This window comes from Kogia breviceps, chromosome 10, assembly GCF_026419965.1.
Source record: "Kogia breviceps isolate mKogBre1 chromosome 10, mKogBre1 haplotype 1, whole genome shotgun sequence".
Lineage (NCBI taxonomy): Eukaryota > Metazoa > Chordata > Mammalia > Artiodactyla > Physeteridae > Kogia > Kogia breviceps.
The window spans coordinates 68,102,254-68,120,280 of record NC_081319.1 but is presented as its reverse complement, the minus strand read 5'-3'; the positions used below and the strand labels follow the sequence as shown (position 1 = coordinate 68,120,280).

The window sequence follows — 18,027 nt, the reverse complement described above, 5'->3', positions numbered from 1 at the left end:
CATAGACAGTATCGATAATGATGAGGACGATGAAAATATATAAACAGATGTAATTAACCAGTATTCAGACTTCAGCTCATTACAAAGAACTTGTCCAAGAAGCAGAAGCATCTCTGCCTGGAGCAGGCTGCTGCCTGGGGTGATGAGCCCCCCATCCCGGGAGGTATTCAAACCCTGCGCTTGATGCCTGTGCAGGGAGGGGAGGCCTCCCAGGTATGTGAGGATGGCCAGCAGGGGTCAGCAGCACAGCAGGAATAAGGGAGGTCACCACTAACCTCCCCACTAGCTGTGGGGACGGCAGTGATACCCTAGTCAGGCGGCCTTGCTTCTGGCCCAGGCTGAGGCTTGTCCGGCAGGTCAGACCAGAGTCCTGACACCCAGCGGTCTGGGCAGGGGTGATGGGAAAAGGAGGGCTCTAAGGTTTCCCATAAGGAGCCCCATGGCTGAACACACAGCGGAACCTTAGGGGGCTCTGGGCAGACTGGGGAGACCAAAACAGTGATGCTGGCACCCCAGGAGACGAAGTTCTAGGTACAGCCACCAGAAGGGTCACTCGGGTAGCTGACGCAGCCATCTGTTCTGATCTCCACAATGGGGGCTGCCAGGATCCATCATCCCCGCCCTGTGTCGAGCCCTCCCTCAGCTCCATTGGGGGCCTCCCGGGGCCAGGAGAATGAGGAGACCAGGTCCAGGGAGGAGCAGGGACTCAGCCACGTACCCAAAGATGGCACGTCTCCCTTCCTGACCTCCAGCCCGCGACTGCGCTGCTCTGAGAGTGGGCAGGGAAGGGGAGCCCAGTACATCCCCTGCAGCCTGCTCTGGTGCACAGAGACCCCGGGTGGGCTGTTGGGGGCAGAGGGTGTGTGAGGGATTCATTCCTTCACTGTCTCTGCTGAGGCCTCCCCGCTTAGAGAAGGCAGCTACCGCCCCAGACTGAGATAGGGAAGCCAGGCTCAGGTGTCACAGCTGTCAACCAGACTCAGAGGTGGCTGGGGTGCCCTCTGCCCAGCCCCTGCCCCTCGGGAGGGCGTGCAGGTCACTCCTGGCCCCCAGAGCCCCACTCACCTCCCTCTGGGGAGGGTGTACCAGGGCAGAGCAGGAGGGAAAGGGGCAGGCTGAAGGTGGAGAAGAGGATCAGAGAGCAGACCCTCCCTGGCTGGGGGCCCATTTGGAGCCAGAGGAAGCTAATGACCCCCACCCCAGGGAATGCTCTGGTAACTCGTGGGGAGAATGACCTGTCCAGCAGCATCCTAGAGGGAGCCTGGGGCTTCCCTCCAGGGACACAGGGAAGCTTCCCTGGCAAAACCAAACCAAAGCCAAAACAAATAAAACCTCTCCTAAGAGGAAAAGGCCTAAAATTCCACCATTAAAAATTCATTCCTTTAGCTTAACACTTTGTCCTTTTTAAAAATGCAAACCCATCAGAGCCTCACCTAAGAGTAGGTTTGTCAAAGGAAAGAAGAGAGAGAAGGCATAGCATCCTGGAGAAGAAAAAATGTGAGGAGGCCAAGGGAGAGAGCAGGGGAGTGGGTTTCTCAGGATTTACTTCCCTGCCTACACAGCACTGGGTGAGGGCCAGCTCTAAAGATACCTGCAGGGGAGGGAAGCTAAGCCTGCCAGTGCTGCTCCTGGGTTCAGGGAGTGAGAACAGACAGAACAGACTCGCAAGCCCTCCAACCAGACACCATTCACATGTGCGCACGTCCGCACATCCGTGGGCTCTTGTGCACACCTGTGCGTGTATTAGAAATGACACGTGCGGACATGCTCCCACCCCCAACTCACACCCTCCAGCTCCTGTGCATGACGTGGAATACAGAATGGAGAAGGGCCCAGATGACCCTCCGGGGAAGGCAATGATGGAATGGTTTCTACCGTCCCCTCCCAACACCTCTCCAGGGTAGCTGCCCTGAGCTGCATCCCCCAGGAGTTGCTTTCTGATTTAGGGTCACTGATTGCAGCCAGTGAATATTTTTGGAGCGTATGCAGGAAGCTGCTGAAGGCCCTTGTGACATCTGAGAGGCAGAGCGATTAACCCATTAGCTAGGATTAGCTTCTCACGTTGACATCAGCCTGGGACCTCCCTCGTCCTTGCCTCTGCATCCACAGCCCCTCCCACCTGCCCGGATCCACCTGGCTTCAGCTGAGAAAGGGGGTCCATCTTGGTGCATTAGGCCGTTATGCCAGGGGGCCTCTTCCTTTCCTTTCCTTCTCTTTTTCTTTTATTGTGGCAAAACACCCTCTCCTCCTTTTTAAGTAAGTTTAACTTTTATCAAAGTAACACATGGACATAATTGTAAAAATCAAATAGTATTTCATGGCTGATGAAGAAAGCTGCCCCTGCCCCGCCCCCAGGCCTACTTTCACCTTTGTTGGCCATTTTCTTCTGCTTCTGTCTCATTTCTACACAATGTGCAGATGCTACAAATTTGTGATTTTTCTTTATTTATTTATTTATTTATTTAACTTTGGGCTGCGTTGGGTCCTCGTTGCTGCATGCAGGCTTTGTCTGGTTGCGGCGAGCGGGGGCTACTCTTCATTGTGGTGTGCGGGCTTCTCATTGCAGTGGCTTCTCCTGTTGCGGAGCATGGGCTCTCATTGCAGTGGCTTCTCTTGTTGCGGAGCATGGGCTCTAGGCTCATGGGCTTCAGTAGTTGCATCGCTCAGGCTCAGTAGTTGTGGCTCATGGGCTCTAGAGCACAGGCTCGGTAGTTGTGGTGCACAGGCTTAGTTGCTCTGCAGCATGTGGGATCTTCCTGGACCAGGGCTCGAACCCATGTCCTCTGCATTGACAGGCAGATTCTTAACCACTGCACCACCAGGGAAGTCCGTGATTTTTCTATTTTAGGTTTTATCTATTGATTTCTTTTATTTATTTATTTGTTTATTTGTTTACTTATTTATTTTTGGCTGTGTTGGGTCTTCCTTGCGGTGCACGGGCTTCTCATTGTGGTGTCTTCTCTCATTGGGGAGCACAGGCTCTAGGTGCACAGGCTTCAGTAGTTGTGGCACGCAGGCTCAGTAGTTGTGGCTCACGCGCAGGCTCAGTAGTTGTGGTGCACAGGCTTAGTTGCTCCGCAGCATGTGGGATCTTCCTGGACCAGGGCTCGAAACCATGTCCCCTGCATTGGCAGGCGGATTCTTAACCGCTGTGCCACCACCAGGGAAGTCCCCCTATTGATTTCTTACTGTAGATTAGAATTTTACTTCCCGTTAAGATTTAACTAATCTAGTGCCATTTCCCCTCCCCCTCCTGCCTCATACTTCTATTACCATTTTTATTAAATCAGCATCTCCAGTTTACATTCCTGTCACAACGTGTAAATATGATTGAATCTGAGTCCTATAGTGCCTCAGGATTACATTTTCTCTCCTAGGAAACTCTTTGTATCCTGAAGTTAATAAATTGCCTTTTGAAGCTTTTTGTTTGTTTGCTCCTTGAGATTTCTGTGTAACTGTCATCAATCTATGCCAGACTCTCTGACCAGACTTTACACCTCCTCTCAGGGGAATTCCCTGGCAGTCCAGGGGTTAGGACTCGGTGCTTTCACTGCCGGGGTCTGGGTTCAATTCCTGGTCAGGAAACTAAGATCCTGAAAGCCATGCAGCACAGAAAAACAAAACAAAACAAAACAAAACAAACAAACAGAAGAAACATCTCATCTCAAGGTGGTCACATCCCTTTGGTAATCCGACCTGCAAGGCTCTCCAAGCCTGCAGAACCTTGAGGTCCTGGGCCTCCCCTCCACCACCTTCCAACATTAGATTCCCTGCTTGCCAGGTGCTGGGTTGCTCTCTTTCTTGGTTTCTTTCCTCATTTTGGTGGAGGTCATCTTTTAAGAGTTTTCTGACTCAGGCTGCATGGGAATTAGATTTTTTGACCCCTTTGTGGCAGGCTGCTGGCAGCCACCAAGATCTGCTTCCCCTCCTTCCATGTGCTAGAGGGGCTACCTGGCTGGACTGTGTTTCTTGCCTCCCTTCACAGTTGAGTGGCATGGAACAAGAGCTTGTCACTGGAATGCATGTGAAAATGATGATTGCTTCTTCTGGACTTGGCTTTGAGTCATTGGGCCTCCTGTATTCCCTCTCCCTTGCTCTGTCTGTGGGAGCCTTGACCCTGCAGGCAGGGCCTGGTCCAGAGCCCAGATCTAGAAGTAGGACATCACCAGCCCCTGGAGCCCAGCTGGGGAGGGGATGTGGTCTTGCCACTCCTCAGCTTTCAGCCCATCCTCCTGCATCAGGTGTATAAGTTGCCTCGTTTCAGAGGCCCCCCGCCCTGTTCCTTGTGAATCCCTTGACTGCGGGCCTTCCCCAAAGTGGAGAAAGCTGGACATTAGTTGGTTACCACTCGTTTGTCTCTTTCCATCTCCCAAAACTGATTCTCTCCCCTACAGCCCTCTCCTGGTTCATCCTCTCTGTCCTGTGGATCCCTCTTTCTGACCACTTTGCTATCACTTAGTAGGGGTTGTGGACCTAGTGTTCACTCCACCCTGTGGACCAATTGCAAGGGCATCTTTTATTCGTTTTTTGTAAACTCCCTGAGACCCAGCACAATGCCTGGTATGTAGCAGGTGCCACCTGGATAAACGAATGAATGAAAGGCAGAGAGACACGACCCTCTACTCTCAAAATCCTCACAGCCCCATGGGGTGGAGGATGCAGGTTGGAGGGAGGGGAAAGCAGATAGACAAATCCCTGCACCAGAACTCAGAATGGGACGGATTCTGCAGGCGGCCATGCAGCCAACAGGCTATGGGAATTCGGCTACCACGTCGAGCACGCCACCTGCACCAGCGGCGAGGACAGAGAAGGCATGAGAGGAGGCTGGAGGGGGTGGCCGGTCAAGGCTATCTGGGCAGCCAAGCTCCAGGCACAGGCAGGGTGGCGGGGAGGTCCAGTGCAAGGCGGACAATTGGCCCTGCCCCACTGCTCGGCCCTGCCGCAGCCTGGGTGGAGGCATGAGGACGGCTGTGCCCCAAGAAGGCCGGGTGCACAGAGAGGATGGGGATGCCCTCCACGTGAGACGTGAGGGCCAGTGCCAGCGTGGCAGTGGAGGGGAATGGAGGGGAAGACTGGGGCCAGAAGCAGGTAGGGTCGTCAGATAAAATGCAGGAAGCCCAGGGACCCGCCTGGTCTAGCCCAGCCCCCAGCCCTGCTCTGGCCCCCGAGTCAGCTGGGCTGCCCTTCGTGGCATCGCCCTGGGGCCATTGTGGCTTCCCTGCTGCCACCGCCACTGGGGAAGGTGAACTGGCTTCTCACATTTCAGGCCTAATTTTCTTTGCTTCCTCAGAAGGGCTGGAAAGGACACCAGAGGAGCAAAGCCCAGAGGGCCAGAGCTTTGGGAATGAGCTGGCCCCGGCCTACAAGGGCCTCTTCCTGCCTCAGAACCTGGGGTCCAGTCTTCCGCCCTGGTCTTGCCCAGAGGGGCAGGCAGTGGGTGGCCAGCCAGGCTGAAATAGGGCAAGAGGTGAGGGAGAGAAAGCTTACGGGGCCCTGTGGGATCCTCGTGACCAGGCCCCTGCTACATCTCACCTGATCACTGCTGTAGCCCCCCCATCGGGCCTCCCAGAATCTCAGAGATTCTCAATCCAGGACCAGGAGTCAGGAGCCAGAGCTTCAGTTTCCTTACCTGTGCAATTTGGGCATAACAATAGCACTTCCCTCGTGGGTTAAGGAAGGATTAACCGGAGTTGATAAAAATTAGTGGTTTGAACAGTGCCTGGAACTTAGCAAGGGCCTTAACACGTGTCTGCTGACAGTGCTGTGAAAATATCATGATTTGAACCCCTGTTCTTGCCACCAGGCCCCAGGCATTCCACCTGCCCTTCTGGGTCCTCCCAGGCCCCTCACTGTCTGTAGCAGCCTCCAGGGCCTTCCCGGGGCAGAGAAGCGGGCCTGGGGAGCAGCTGCCCAAAGAACAAACTCCCTGACCACCAGCTTCCCTGGGCCCTGCTGGCGTGGGGTCAGCTGCCCAGGGACAGATGGGGGCAGGCCAAGGATGGATGGCTGCTCCAGCCCCGCTTGCCCAGATCAGCAGAAACCAGGGCCAGCGGCAATGGGCTGGTGGTCCCCAGCTGCAACCAACTTCATTTTCTGCCACAATTAAATGATCGCCCACGTTTGCTCATGCCCACTTATTCAATTACCTTTGCGGCCCTGAAGGACTCGCAGAGAAACAGCCATAAATAATGTGTGTCAGTCGCCCCCCAGCTGTCATCCCTGCCCATCACTCTTACAGGCCCAGCCTGGCCCTTGCTGCACGCCTTGCACCATCGCCCTGCACATCCCAGTTCTCCAAGTAAATCCTCCCCAGCTCCCACCACCCACGTCTGCTAGTCAATCCCTGGCCTGAGAGCAGGTAGACCTGGGCTCCCACCTGGCTCTACCCACCCAGCTGCGGGTCCCCAGGAGGCTACCCCCTCGGCGGGCCTCTGGCTCCTTATTTGTGAAATGACAGAAAAAGTTCATGTGAGCTATGAAGGGTTGCCCTTGCCAGGAACTATGGTCCTGGCTTCACAGTCAAAATGCAGCACCCCTCAAAGTGGGGAGAGACGAAGTGTCCTCTCTTCACTGCCTCCGCCCCTACTCCAGCCACTCTGAAGGCTTCTGGGAACGCCATGCGCTTCTAAGCCTCTGAGCCTCCGTGGATGCTCTTCCCCTTGCTGTTTCCTTCATTCACTTCTCTGCCTGGGGACTCCTAGGCACCCTTCAAGGTCCAGCTTGGATGCCTTGCCCGAATGGCAAGCCGACTAATCTCTCCCTCCTTACACCCCCACAGCACCTCATATGTGCCTCTGTGGTACCCATGGGTCCTGCATAAGGGGGACAGCCTAAGATTCAACTCTTCTGGGCCACAGTTCCCATATAACCATGTCAGGGCATGAGTCTGAATTCAGGGTTGGAAAGTGTGGCCACTGTGGTTCCCCTCTCCAACTTAGGCCCAGTTCACACGAGGACTTGCTGGCATTTATAAGAATAATAATAGTCAACATTTTGGGGGGACCTTTTGTCAAACACTGTGCTAAACATTTTTTTACTTGTACTACATCATTGCAATGTCACAATAACCCTAAGAAAATTATCCCCACTTCACAGATGAGAAAACTGAGGCTCGGTGAGGTTAAGATGCTTGTCCAAGATCACATCACCAGGAAATGGCAGAGCTGGAACTCCGAACCGAGGTGTGTCCACATCTCAGTCCACACTCTTCACCAGCACCGCATTGCGTGCAACACGGGCCGAGGGTTCAAGTCTGGCTCCTCCACTGGCTGCTGTGTGACTCTGGGCAAGTCTTTTCATCTCTCTGCAGCCTCGCTTTGTCTCTCCTCTCCTGTAAAATGAAAAGATTGTAGCTGGTGGCTTCTGAGGGTCCCACCAGCTCAGATGTTCTGAGAGTTCATTTCTTTCTATAGAGCATTGCTCTGACCAGCGGAACCAACAAAGTTGTGAAAACTAAAGGCACGAATGGTGGGTTCACCTCCTGGGGAGCTGCTCTGGGGCAGGCCACCCCCCGGTGCCCCTCCCCTCATGCCCAGAAAGCAGGTGGCAGCCTGTGCCCTCCAGGAGGGCAGTCCTCCACCCTAGAGACCGTGGCAAAGTCTCCGAGCTTCAGGGCAGGGCAGGGCAGGGTCCTTCCTCTGACGGCCTTTGATGTCAGCCACCAGGGAGGCCTCATAAAAGTAGGGGCAAAGGAGGCAGATGCTGCAGTCCTGACGTGTAACTGGGTTCTCAGTGCCACCCATTGGCTCTTGCTCGGATTAACAGCCCACAAGAATCTGCCCCCCTGAGCACTGTCTGGGGAAGGCGTCCTCACCAAGCTGCAGCCAGATGTGAGCTGGGGACGTAACCAGCCCTGTGCCAGGTCCCCTCCCTGTGTCCCCATGGGGGGACCGGATGACACCTCCCTCCTTCCACTTCCCCAGCCCAGACCTGGCTCTGGGCTTTGCTGGGGAAGTGGGGGGATCACCCCGGGCATCCCCCCCGCCGACGGGGGATGAGTTCCTGCACCACCGTTGTGTGATTGTGGGGCTGCCTGGTGAATAAGATAGCGGTTGAGAGCAGGGGACCCCAGGTTCAAATCCCAGATCTGCCACTTACCAGCTGTGTGCCATGAGGCCTCTCTGGGCCTCTGTTTCCCAGCTGTAAACTGCGGTTAATAATGGCCCCAACCTCACACTGGATGTGAGGGTCAAATGAGGTTACGGGTGCGTGTGAAGAGCGGGTGCCCACCGACTGCTTCCTGCCCCTGCTGAATGGTGGCCGTGCTGGTGTCCCCCTCAATGCTCTTCCCTCCCCCTGACATTACTCCCAGGACTGGTAGGTGACACCCCTGCTGTGTCCTGGTCAAGGGAGCCCAGCCGACTGAAAGAGGGTTTAACACCTGCCCTCCTGTGTGCGGTCTCCTCAGATTCCAGGGTTCCCTGGGTCAAGTGGAGGCTGAGGAAGTGGAGTGGCTGCTGTGGCCTGGGGCCCTCCGCCCCCAGGGGTCATAGCTCATCAGCCATCTGGGAGCCCAACAGAAGCCCGGGCAGCCTCTGATGCAGAGCCCGGGATGGGATCCAGGCTACAAGTTCCCAGGTGGGGTCGAGGGGCTCAGTCAGGCCAGCACAGACCCAACCCAGGGGGAGTCACCAGCTGCCCACCCTCCTCTGACAGCGAGAAGCTGCCAGTGACCGGTGGTGACCTTTCTCAGCGTGTGGTCCATCCTGGGCTTTCTAGGGAGGGAGTGGTGGCAGCTGATGGAGGAGGCGGCAGCCAAATCCCAGAGGGCCCAGTGGCCGGGGCGGCTCTGGATGACTCGGGGAGAACTGGGGAGGCAGGTGAGAGAGATCCACGTGTCAACCACAAAGGAAGCCAAGGGGCTCCCTGCCTGGGACCGTGCTCTGCGGTTCCCTTTGGGGCACCCAGGGCCTATGTGATGTCCCTTTGGGGCACACAGGGCCTAAGTCTCTGGGCAGAATCCCATACCCCTGCCCTCCCCAGAGCAGCCTATCCCAAAGGCCCACTAATTAGGACATACCTGTTCAGCCCAGCGTGCTCCGCCCCCCATCGACGTGCTCACACACCCACATCTGGATGCTCACCTGCACCTGCCGGCATGCACACTCACACACATGCACACACACACGCGCGTACTCACACTCGTACATACACACACGCACACACGCACACTACACTCACCTACGGCCTGAACACAGCGGAATGAGAACAAGAAGTGTCCGCAGAAACAGAAAAGGTAACAAGAGAACGCGCGAGAAAAAAAGAAAAACCAGAGACAGAAAAAGCCAAGACAGACCAGGTAATAACTGACAGGCAGGAAAAGGAGGGAGACCGAATGGAGGGGATCACGCAACTGAGGGTGCTTCTTCTCTGAGCCTCGGCATCCTGGCTTGTAAAATAGGGCTCCTCACACGGAGCGGGGGAGGTGGGTAGAGAAGTTGGTCTGCACACTTGTCTTGGAGGCTCCCACACGACCAAGGAGGGGAAAGGGGAAGAAGGGGAGGGCGGTATGCCAAGCCTGGGTGCAGCAAGAGGGAGGAGGGGCTTTTGCCGGAATCTGGGCAGCTCAGCAACATCTGTGGCAGCCATGATGTTTACCCTGCGGGAAGGGGGTGGTGACATGTCCCGGAACACAGAGGGTTGTTGTTGTCTCTAGAACAAGAAAACTGGGTCATGAGGGGAGCTTCTAAAGAAGGATGTCACAGTGACCAGGCCAAGGACTCCATGCCTGGGGCCAGGAAGAGAAGAGGAAATCCCCAAAAGCTCATGACTCCACACACTCCCAGCTGTGAAAACCAGAGACCCAGAATGAGTTCATGCATTCATTCATGCATTCATTCATTCATTCATCAAACACATACTGGGAGGCTGGCACTGTGCTACATGCTGGGGACATAGTGTGAAACAAAATGAGCCAAGTCACTGTCCTCAAGGAAGGAAAACACACAGGAGCAAATAATCACACAAGTAAGAGTGAGACCACATCTGGGATAAGTGCTTCTAAAGAAAGGTACTGGGTGGGTGACGGTGTTGGAGAGGTCAGGGAGGGCTTCCTGGTGGAGGTGATACTTGAGCTGGCATCTGAAGGGTGAAGAGGAGTTAACCAGACAGAGAGGTGGAGGAAGGGCATCCCGGGCAGACGGGACAGCAGGTGCAAAGGCCCTGTGCAAGGTGTGGTTGGACCACAGAGGCGAGATGGGGCTGGGGAGCTGGGCTCTGGGAGGCATTTGGACTTTATTCTTAGGACCAGGAGCCACTGAAGAGTATTAAGCAGGTAAATGACATGTCCCAAATTGTTCCAAAACATCAGTCTGGAGAGAATGGCTTGTGGGAGTTGAGGAGAAGGGAGGACAGCATGAGGAGCTACTGAAACCATCGTGCCAGAGACAGCAGGGTGGTGGCCACAGAGATGGAGCAAAGGGGACCAGTTTGGGACATGAAATCCACAAGATGTGGAGCTGGATGAACTGGTGGGAAAGGCAGCAGTGCAGGGATGGTGGTCAGGGTGTCCTAAAAGGTCAGTTGAGTCTGTGGGGGGGACAGGTCAGGGAGGAACCAGCCTACCCCTTTGCCTTGAGGATGGGCCCCAAATAGTTGGAGTATGCTTATGAGCCCCAGGCATTTTCTGCCTTCAAATGGTGACATCTGAGAGCTAGTCTGGAACGTTCAGTGCACGGAAGAGCCTGGCTGCTGGTCAGGACTGATTTCCTGGAGGAGAGATAAGAGCCAGACCCAGTGTCACAGGATCCCAGACAGGGTAGCATTGGAAAAAGGCAGAGCAGCAGGCATTTTGCAGGGGAAGCCAAGCTTCAGGAAAATGACCATGGAGAGAACTTGGCTGCAGTCAGAAAACAGAAATAGAGCAGCGTATCCAATTGCGTAGCAGAAAGGACAAGATCATGGGTGCTTTTGTTTACTGCTGTGTGTTTCCGATACCGGGGGCTCAAAAATGTGAAATAAATGGGTGAATGAGAAGTCAGCGTGGAATCTTGCTCTTTACAACAGCAAAACAAAAACCAGGTACTGGAAGGTGAACCGACCCTCCTGAGGCCCTGGGTCCACCCAGCATCTGCCCCTCACCAGCCGTCTTAGGGGGAAGGTCCCTTCCCCTCTGCCCCGCTAAGGCCCTCCCGCTCAGCCTGTGGTGGCTCTAAGTTTCCCAGAACAGGGATCTGAGTCCAGCCAGCAGGGAGAGGGGAAGTGGGGGAGGGCTGGAAAGAAGGGAGGTCACGACCAGGTAACCAGAGCCCGGAGCATAGCTGGGCAGTGAGGGGCCAAGCATGCTGGAGGCTCGAGGCAGCCTGACCGTCTGCTTTCCCTAGTGAAATGGGATCCGCCAGCCTGGACCAGGCAGCAACTGGGGGTGCACGGGATCCTCGCTCCACTTTAAAACAGGCCTCAGGGCGCCCTGGGAATCCCTGTTCTGTCCTGCCCTGTCAGGGGGAGGACCCGTGGTGGGAATGGGAAAGGAGGCTGGCCACAGGAAGGGCAGCTGGGCTGTGGGCGGCCAGTCCCAGGCCCCTTCTTTTGCCAATAATACATCTGTTGAGCAGCACGTGCTGTGCCAGGCCCCAGAGTGGGTGCGGTGGGCACTGAGTGGACAGTGATCTAGGGCACCTCTGGGACAGGGACCAGGAGACCAGGTTCTAGTCCTGCCTCCTCTCCGTGCTCACCTGCTCCCTGAGTGAGCAGTGAGGGAGAGACTGCCCCGAGTGCGCCCTCCACGGACACGTGGAAACTCGGGGAGGGGCGGGGCAAGCCACGTGCCTCAGCGCTGCAGCAACAGATTTGCAGGGGGGGCGGGGGTCCTTGTTAGACCAGGGGGTGGGGGAGGGGACCCTGGGGGATTCGGCCCAGAGTCAGAGAGAGGCCCGATGCCCCCAGGGGGAAGCTGGCAGAGGGGGCGGGGCAGAGCAGAGCCTCTAACCCCAAGACTGCTGCGGAGCCTCTGAAAACCGAGCGCCCACACATGGAGCAGCCCCGAAGGGACAGGCAGGGGTCAGGGCAAGTGGGCTGCGCAGCACCCAGAAGAACGGTGGCCAGAAGTGCGGGGTAGCCGGAGTCACCTGAAGGGCGGATGTCAGACCTTCCTAATACTTGGCCCAGGGTCACTCAGATCTGAAGCCTGCCCCTTGCTGAGTCTCTGCCCTTTGCCCCCACCCCACCCCATCTCTCACTCGTCACCAGACCTTGTCAAGCCTGCCTTCTCAACACCTCAGGGACCTGCCCGCTCCCTTTCACCCCACTGCCTGCTCTCCGCACCAGGCTGGGACTCACCTGGAGGACAGCACCTGGGGCCTCATCACCTGCCTGCCCGCCTGTGATCCACTCCTCCCCAGTCCGCTCTCCTCAAAGCAGAGCGAGCCATCTAAACACACACCGGGCCTGCCCCCACCCCACAACCCCCCGGCATAAAGCCCTTGAGGGCCTCCTGAGAAGCTGAGGACAGAGAACTCTGAGGCCCGCCTCTCCACCCCCTCCCACCCCCCAGCCTCATGTGTCATCACTCCCCACTCCCTGCCTGCTCCAGCCACCCTGAGTGCCTCCACCTCCCCGCCCCCCACCTCCACCCTAGCTGCCTCTGGGCCTTTGCATGTGCTCTTCTCACCACCCTCCCCTGAACCAAACCTGGCGGACCCTCCTTCTCCTTCAGTTCTGCATAGGTCACTTCTTCCAGGATGCCTTCCCTGCTTCCCCCAGGCTGGTGAGGGGACACCCCCAGCCCCCTGTCCTCCCACCAAACATTTACCCTGGAACTGCCCTTTGACTTGCTGAAGCCCCTGACTGTAATCTCCCAACAACAGGCACTGTTCTGGCAGGTTCCTGGGTCAGCCTAGCATAGTATCTAGCACCCACAAGGGCCTCAAAAAAATACTTGATTGTCCTCAAGCTGATTGTTGATTGAATGTCTTGCTGCGAGACTTTCCTTCTCTCTGGCAGCCACTGCTTGGGACAAACTGGCAGTGAGGTTATAGGGAGTGGGGTGGGGGCAGCAGACAGGGGAAGGGAGAACAGGACCCCCACCCCAGCCTTACCCCCTGAACAGGGAATCAGATACTAACCAGGGGCCTGGGGCAATTGGTTCTTGGTGCACGGGGCCTGACATCCATCCAGACAGCGGTCAGAACACTCCTCCTCTTCCTCCCCACGCCCTTCCACCCTCTGGCCCTGCCCCAGAGCAACCCAACACCAGCTGACAGTTGGCCATGCAAGCCAGCCCCTGCAGGCCCTTCCCGAGGGTCAGGTGACCTCTCCTCCCCAGGCCTCTGCAACCCAGCCCTCTGGGCAGACCTGAGTCTGGGCAGACCTCTCCACCAGTGCTATAGTGGACGGTGATTTCTCCACGCTGGGACCCTGGGAAGGGCCTTTGCCCAACACCACAGACAGCGGGCACCGAAAGAGAAGATTACTTTCCACCGGACACCCTCTTCCACACATTCCCACAGTCCCGCCACTAGTGAGGCTCTGGTGAGTGCTGCCTCGGGGGATAGGGATGGGCAGGGAGGGCCTTGATGGCACCTGAGCAAAGGAAGAGAGGGTCTCACGGCCACAGGACCTGTTCAAACCATGGGGGACCGAGGGGATGGGCCTCATCTCTGTCCAGGACCCCATGACTAGGGGTCCGCTCTGTGGAGATGCCGGTGTGTCTGTGTGTGTCTGTGCTTTGGGGCGGCGGTGGGGGGGGGAATGTTGGCACAGTTCAGTAACATAGAAATTCTGTCATATGCTCTTCCCCCGTCTCTCTCCCCCTCTCCCTAGAGTGATTCCTACCCTCTGCTTCCTAGGATGTTCTGGAGTCTGGAACTTTGGCTCCTGCATGAAGGTGGGAGGGCCGAGGCGAGCCGGGACTATAGGGGAAGCTGTGGGGTCAGGTGCAGAGATTGCAGCCATCCTTTCCACGCCACTCTGGGTTTAACCCTTCACAGAGGCAGCTGTCCCAGGAGAACTGGGCAGCATGGGCCCTGGGAACGGCATGTTTTGTTCCAGCAGCCCTACCCTTCCACCTGAGAGGGGCCACAGGGCTAGATGATGTCAGCACTTACAGGCAGCGGCTGGGGCCTGGGTGCGGGCGTCCCCAATGGAGGGAGGGTGTGGACGAAGGCCATCAGAGATGTGTCACCACCAGGGGCCCCCAGTGCCCTGGGCAGTAGCAGAGTCTTTAGGGTCACCCTCCCCATGGGCTCTTCTGCCCCCCCCCTCCAGTAAAACAGACTTGAACTTGAGCCTGCCACGGTCCTCAGACTCTCTGGGGGCCTTGAAAACATCCATGGTGTGTCCCTCCCCAGGGATTCAGATCCCACAGGGCAAGACCTGGGCTTCTACAGTTTTTAAAAGCTACTGGTTTATTTTTTAGCCTTTTTACTATGAAAGACTTTAAGCCTACAGGAAAAAATAGGGCGAATGGCACAGTGAAATTTGCATGGCCTGAGTGGATCTTCACAGTTGTTTGAGTTTTGCCATATTTGCTTCACTGTATTCTCTAAGGCTAAAGTATTTTGAAGTAATCTATGGACATCACCGCACTCCCCTCAAAGACCTCAGTACAGGTCCTTACATAACCCCAGTGCCTTACCCCACTGACAAGACCATTGGCTCTCCAAAGATGGCCACATCCAGGCCACATTCCAATTTCCCCAGTTGCGCCCTAAATAGTTTTTAATGCTTTGGACCAGGATCCAATCAGGGGGCATCAGGTCAGTGTGTCTTCTGAGCCTTTTTCAATCTGGTAGCATCTCTGCCAACCTCCACTCTCCGCTCCCCCATTCTCCCCCCACCACAAAGACTTGCTGAATTGAAAGGCCAGCTGTCCCATGGGAGGGTAAGAACAGGGCTGGGTCAGCAGCTCTCACTACAGAGAGGGAAACTGAGTCCTGGAGAGGAAGGGACAGGGAGTCTAGGCAGAGCTACGTCTCCTGCCCCCACTGTGCACTTTTCCTGCACCCTTGCCCCGTAGTGCTCCCACAAAGCCGTCTCCTTATCAGGGATCTGAAAAGCTCCTCTTCTGCAAAGGGGCTGTGGTCCCTGGGGCTGTCCCAGTGCTCTGTCCCAGGGCATCCTGGGGGCGGCAGGCCGGGCTGAGCCCACCCATGGCCAGCAGCCTGCCCCTATTTTCTCCCGCTCTGAGCAGAGTCCCTAAAGAAATCCTTCCCATGCGGTTGCTATCTTGTTCATCAGCAGCCGCCAAGGGAACAGCAATCAACTTTGTGAGCATCAAGCATCGGCTTGTTCAGGGACCTGGAGGTAGGGGGAGGCTGGCCCAGATGGCCATCGAAGGGGATGAGGAGTCCACCCACCCCCAGGGGAGGAGCTGGTGGGTTGTAGATGCTGAAGACCACTTCTGCTCTGCTCATATGGACCCTCCATCACCCTTGCCCCGCCTCCTCGGCAAGCCCCCGTCTCCTGTTCTGGGGTCCCTCCCCTGTGAATCGAAACAGGCACCCCACTCCTCAAAGTGTGCCTCACCCATGTCAGGAAGCTCCCCGGCCCCTGCCAGACAACCTTTAGAAAAAGTAGGTAGGTGACAGGAAGAGAAGGGAACGTGGGGGGACGTCCACCTTGATGATAACTTCTAAGGTCTTTAAAAGCCATCTGGGAAAGGGAAGGGCACTTCAGCCACCGTCCAGGCTCTCTGAAGACAGGCCTGGCAAACCCAGGGCAGCTGGGGAAAGCGGCCCCTGATCGCTGGGCCAAGGTGCTTGCTGGCCCGAGGGCCTCCTCTCTGGGAGGTTCTGGCCCGTCTACTGCTGCCCTCTGCTGGGCAAAGGCTCACCCTTCAGACTGGACTAGCTCAGCCCTGTGGCCGGCGGTGACCACACACTCCCAGACAGACAGACAGAGAGACAGACAGACAGACAGACAGACACACACACACACACACACACACACACACACACTTCTCCACCCCACTATTGTGTTTTGACCTTAAAAAGCTGTTTCTTCTTAGAGTCCTAAAGATGCCATACTAACCACTGGCAAGACAGTCTATCTCTGGCTAGTAAGGCAGGTGGCTGGTCATGTGACTTAGAGAAAGGTGTAGGGCAGGATTTCAGAGGCTGGAAAATGTGCAGTTCTGGATGTTTAGCAGTATCCAAGACCCTGGGCACAGCTTCCAGGCGGAGAGGTCCCCAGGAGCCAAGCCTGCCTGGGAGGGGCTGTTGGAGTTGTTCCCAGCCACGGCCAGGGGGGCCCAAGGTCCCAAGGTGCTGTCATGAGGTCTGGCTCTGTCGGAGTTGGGAAGGGAGAAGCCCTCCCCCAGAGCAGCCCTTCCGGGGCTCTCGGCTTTTGAGTCAATCATTTGTACACCATGCATCTCCCGCCCTGACAGCAAGCTCAGAACATCACTGCTGCGGCTAAGGGCATTTGTCAGGAGCTGAAGGGCTTCTAAACTAATAATCGCTGTATTAAAATCGCATTTGATCCTCAAGCTGGAGGAACATTGGAAGATTTTAAATGTTAAGAGAAAAGGAGAGGGGGGAAAAAAACCTTCCCTCAAAGGATAACATCGACTTGGAAATAAGTCAGGAATATGAAGTATTGCTCTGTAATTCTGGAAATCAAGCCTTCCCCAGGAAATAGATGTTCTCCAAAGCCTCATCTTTCAGCCATGGCTGAGAAGGTGATGTGTGAATTCCCCCAGCATTCAGTATTGATCCTACCGGGCCAGGACTGCGCAGATGGAGGGACTCACCACCCCACAGCCCTTGAGTCATTCACAGGATGGATTTTAAAACTTGATTTTTTTTCCCCCCAGAAAATAATCTTGTGCCTTCCAGGCCCTGATGGCCCCAGATGATACACAACCCTCTGCCGTGTGAGAAACTCCAAAATTCTCCTGCCCATTACAACCTCAGCAGTTTTAAATGGTTTTCTGGTCCTCTCGTCTCTAATAGATTAAAAAATGCTCCCTTGGGCATCACAGATACACTGAATGGTACTTTTACCAAACCTCTGGCCCTGAGCTACCTGCAAAATGTACCTTAGAGCTTCAGAGGCGAGAGGGCAGGCCATAAACCATGCTACTTCTGAGTCTGCAGCCCAACACATTTTATTTTGCAGCCTTCTTTTGCTGCAAGCGCTTTCTCAATGATCTCTGCCCCAGAACGCACCCCTCCCCCTCAGATGTACTGGGATGCAGTCCGAAGGCTTCCACACCTTGGCGATCTCAGGCAACCCCCCTCCTGCCTAGACTGATGAGGGGGCCAGAAAGGCACCTCCCGTCCATGTGGCCCGACCTCCTCTGCACCCACTCCGTGCCCAGACCCCCAGCAGCACTCACCTCGGCCTCCCCACTCAACCCTCCCTCTAGTCCCATCTCCCTGCCTGTCTTTGCCTTTCCCTGTTGCTCCCTGCACACACACGCCCCCAAACAGGCCTCCCTCAAGTTCCCCCAGGCTGAGCCTCCATCTCTCCCGTATCAGACCCCTTCCTGGACTCCTCACTCCACCCCTGTCTTGGCTGACAGCAGTATCTCTTCTAACCTTTTCAACTAGGACTCATTTTTCAACATAATTTGTTCCCCATGAGTCCCCCTGCAATACTCATTAGACTTTTAGTATCTGTTGATTGAGAAAACAGATGATGATTTAAAAAAACTACTAGGAACTCAATAACGCCTTCAAATGAATTTGTATTTTGGTAAACACCAAAGCATTTAGATACATTTGAGAAATGATCGTGCTCCGTGGGTATTACTTTTCTAGTCTGCAAATAATGCTGGGGGTGGTGACGTGGCTTTCGGTCAGGGCTCAAGAGACCCACGGATGGGAGCCCTCCACCCACGGCACGTGAACCCACACTACCCCCCGAGGGTGGCGCTCCTGCTGCCCAGTCGAGGACAAGTCTCCCGTTCTTGATGTGCACAGCTGAGACACACAGCGTAGAGAGGATCTCAGACAGGACTCTGGCCCCCACTTAGGGCTCAGGACTCCCAGAGGGAACCAGAGAGGCTGCCCCTCCCTTACAAGGGAGACTGCATGTTGGGGGCAGAACAGGCATCGGCTTTAGAATGAGACAGACTTACTGTGGCTC

At 55.8% G+C, this 18,027-nt stretch overlaps 1 protein-coding gene and 1 long non-coding RNA gene across 5 annotated transcripts in view; one reads left to right on the top strand and one right to left on the bottom strand.

The window, feature by feature from the left end:
* Positions 1 to 6,948: 6,948 nt before the first annotated feature.
* LOC131764587 (uncharacterized) lies at positions 6,949 to 13,159 on the bottom strand. The gene is made up of 2 exons (XR_010835051.1): positions 13,062 to 13,159; positions 6,949 to 7,330 (listed from the first exon to the last, which is right to left on the bottom strand). It is a non-coding gene; the product is annotated as an uncharacterized lncRNA (long non-coding RNA).
* The window catches only part of IP6K3 (inositol hexakisphosphate kinase 3), a 29,799-nt gene continuing 20,668 nt past the window's right edge, over positions 8,897 to 18,027 (top strand). Inside the window, exons 1-2 of one of the 4 annotated variants that reach the window (XM_067006042.1) lie at positions 8,897 to 9,298; positions 13,262 to 13,467. The gene's annotated coding sequence lies outside the window, so the exon portion shown is untranslated. Of the gene's footprint in view, positions 9,299 to 10,695; positions 11,020 to 12,446; positions 13,468 to 18,027 lie in introns of those variants that run through there. The other 3 variants (XM_067006040.1, XM_059078011.2, XM_059078009.2) reach the window with 3 other exon arrangements.